At 36.8% G+C, this 3,780-nt stretch overlaps 1 protein-coding gene and 1 pseudogene across 1 annotated transcript in view; one reads left to right on the plus strand and one right to left on the minus strand.

The window, feature by feature from the left end:
• DACH2 (dachshund family transcription factor 2) overlaps window positions 1–3,780 on the minus strand; it is a 452,839-nt gene that overhangs the window by 358,111 nt on the left and 90,948 nt on the right. The gene's annotated exons all lie outside the window — the stretch shown is intronic.
• Window positions 416–568, plus strand: LOC102768046 (annotated as a pseudogene).

The following is a 3,780-nucleotide window of genomic DNA, read 5'->3' on the forward strand; positions in this document are numbered from 1 at the left end:
CTGTAAAAAAGAAAGAAATCTTACTATTCTCAATAGCATGGATGGACCTGGAGAGCATTATGCTAAGCGAAATAAGCCAGTCAGAGAAGGATAAGTATCACATGATCTCACTCTAATGAGCAACATAAACTGATGAACAAAAATAGACCCAGAAACACAGAAGCACTGAACAGACTGTCAAACCTGAGAAAAGGTGATGGGAGAGGGAGATCAACCAATGAATTCCTATGCATATATGTATAACCCATGAACACAGACAATAGGGTGGCGAAGGCCTGGGGTGGGAGCCAGGGTCGGGTGGGAGAGGTCAATGGGGGTGGAGGGGAAGAGGACATATATAATACTTTCAACAATGAAGATTTTAAAAAAAATCATTAAGAGCTCTCTTTCAGCACCAAGGTGCTGCATTTGATTCTCTGCCATTTCTTCCCACAAGATCAAGATGTTCCTGGCCAAGAAACAAAAGCAGAATCGGCCCATTCCCCAATGGATTTGAATGAAAACTGGTAATAAAATCAGGTACAATGAGAAGAGAAGACACTGGAGAAGAACCAAATTGGGTCTATGAGTAATCACACATGAGAGATGGTTCACATGTTTATGCAGTATCCAGGTTGCCTGCATCTTTAAATGATTGAAAAGATCACAGTTGTCTGGATAGTTGGGCATTTTATTTGGAAAATTATTGGACTCATGATTTTGCTCTGTTGATTTTTTTTCTGCAGTAGTAGGTTGGTTCAGTAATAAATGTGTGATACCTCTTTTTTAAAAATCATGCAGTCACGCCCTGACCGGTTTGGCTCAGTGGATAGAGCATCGGCCTGGGGACTCAGGGGTCCCGGGTTCGATTCCTGTCAAGGGCATGTACCTTGGTTGCGGGCACATCCCCAGTGGGAGGTGTGCAGGAGGCAGCTGATCGATGCTTCTCTCTCATCGATGTTTCTAACTCTCTATCCCTCTCCCTTCCTCTCTGTAAAAAATCAATAAAATATATTTTAAAAAAAATCATGCAGTCAGACCCAGCTGGCTCTTTGCCTGTGGCCCTTTATTACCCTCAGCCCCTCTTTCAAAAAAAGTTAAAATAAAAAAAATCATGAAGTCAGATCAAGAAGAACCTTAACTAACCTAAGAAGAAAGAGAAAGGCCCAGCTGGCATGGCTCAGGGGTTGAGCATCGATCCATGAACCAGGATGTCACGATTTGAATCCTGGTCAGGGAACCCTCCTGGGTTGTGGGCTTGATCCCCAGTGAGGGGCATACAAGAGGCAGCTGATCAATGATTCTGTCTAATCATTGATGTTTCTATCTCTCGCTCCCTCTCCATTCTTCTCTGAAATCAATAAAAATATATTTAAAAAAGAAACAGGGTTATTGGTTAAAAAGAAAAAAAAGAAAGCACAAATAACTATATGCTAAATAAGTTAAATTTGAATTTAAAACAATCAAAACGCCATGCCCAGATAGCTTCACTGGTGAATTAATTGTTTAAAAATAAATAATAGCAATCCAGTAGATAAACTGGAACTCCTATACTGCTGATAAGAATGCAAATTATGTGAGCCACTTAGGCAATTGGGCAGTTTTCTTCTAAAGTTACATATGCTTACCATATGACCCAACAATCCGACTCCTAGTTTTTTTTTTTTTCCCTCAAGAATAAAAACAACGTATGTCCAAAAGACTTGTAAGTATAGCAGCATAAACTCATAACACTATTATTAATAATAGAAAAAAATAGTAGCAAGCCAATCATCAACTAGTGAATGGATAAACACATTTTGGTATATCCATACAACAAAATTTGACGAATCACTGATAGAGGCAATGTCGTGGATAAATCACAAAAGGATTATGCTGAGTAAAAGAAACTAGAGGCAAAAGACTATGTATTGTGGTCCTGAATCCAGGATAAAAATTTAATAATTAAGAGAAAAATAGTGGTTCACTGGGGCTGAGATCAAGGGAGGGGACTGACTGCAAAAGGATAGGAAATGGTTTATATCTTAGTTGTGGTGATTATAACCACATACAATAGCCTAAACTCAACATGTGGTACATATCAAGTTAGCAAGATTTATTGTTTGTAAATTGTACTCCAATAAGGGGGGGAGGGGGTTATATAGGGAACAACTGAAATCCATTAAAAGGGCTTAAGTTGTTGCCTATGAAGATAATAAAGGGTATTTTTAGGGTATTGGTGGTATGAAAAGAGGGGAAGAAATAGAAATGAAAGGGTTAAAAGGTAAAATCTAAAAGATAAGTTGACTGTTTACTTGAGTGAGAGGTTAATGATGACTTACAGATTTCTGGTTTGGCCAAGGTTGTACCAAGGTTGTAGCACATGGAGGATGATAAAATATTGAAAGTAAATACAATGAACTTGGCTTTGAATGTGTTGATTTTAAGTGGCATTTTGGACATCTAGGTACCCAGTAAGGAAGTAAACATAGTTTGGAGCTCAGATGAGAGGTCTAGATTGGTTTTCAGTTACTTCATACTACATTTTTAGTAATGGTGAACTTTCATTTCATTTCAGTTTGGTTAGTTTGTTTTTGGTAGTACAAATGATTAAGAACTTAAAGAGTAACCAAGGTGATGGTACCTCAGATTATACTTTTGTCATAAGCCATGGATGAGTTCCTATGTTCAAAGACTATAGATCTGTACATTAAAGTGAGCTGCTACAGTTTCCTAGTACAATTGTGGAGCTTATAAAAAATGAGTTACAGGCCTTAGCGTACTATCATCATAAACCAAAGCTAGTATACTGTGAACAAAATGTGCATGGTAGAATGAATGCCAACCAGGAAGAGAAGATTTTGCCTGATTAAAGCTCTGAAGAATCAGCTCACAGTACCATTTGATAATAATGTATCCAAAGACTGGGCTAAAATCTCTTTATGACATTGGACTTAAAAACAAATGCATTTATGTAAAATGTTATGAGTTTTAAATCTGTTCAGGTATATAGGAGCTTGTGCACTGAAGACAGGGGAAAAGATCCAGAAGGTGAAATTGGGAGTGATCATGACTGACATAACTAATTTCTTCCCAAATCCATATCTCAATAATTTTGGATTTTTGATATTTCATTTATTTATTTTTCTACCCACACATATCAACCTGTGTTAATGATAAAATCATCATATTCATTAAGTAGTAATCAGACAGTATCTAGACTATAGGTCTACACAGCAGCACTCAGCCATCAGGAACCTAGAACAAGGGCATCAAATAAGCATGAAACATGAGCACTGTGCAAAATATGACATTTTACACATCACATTTTCATCCATATAAACTATGGAATAGCTAGGAAGCTTCTCTAAAAGAAGGTAACTCAAACTCTCAGTGTAACTTTCCATTCCATTCCTTGATTCATATGTCAACTAAAACTAACCACTGAAAGTTTTAATAACAAATACATTTTTAAAAATATTGAACCACAATATCCAACCCTAAAGTTTAAAAATAAATAAATGCCATTACAACCTCATCAACTTTAAATACCATGAACATTTCAAACAGATGGCCAGTTAAAAATATCTATCAGGTTCTTACAATAATGAATGCACTTTATTTGACAAGCTCTGTGGGAGATATGTAGAAATTTTTAAAACTGCACATAGGAATTACCAAGGATCTTATAAACAAGGCAGAGAGTCAGTATTCCACTTATGTATAGATGAGGAATGCATACATCATACCTTTTTAAAAATGCTCACCTGAGGATATCTTTTTGTTGACAGACAGGAATCAAGGAGAGAGAGAGAGGGAAAG

Source organism: Myotis davidii, unplaced genomic scaffold (assembly GCF_000327345.1).
Source record: "Myotis davidii unplaced genomic scaffold, ASM32734v1 scaffold258, whole genome shotgun sequence".
In the NCBI taxonomy this organism is placed as follows: Eukaryota; Metazoa; Chordata; class Mammalia; order Chiroptera; family Vespertilionidae; genus Myotis; species Myotis davidii.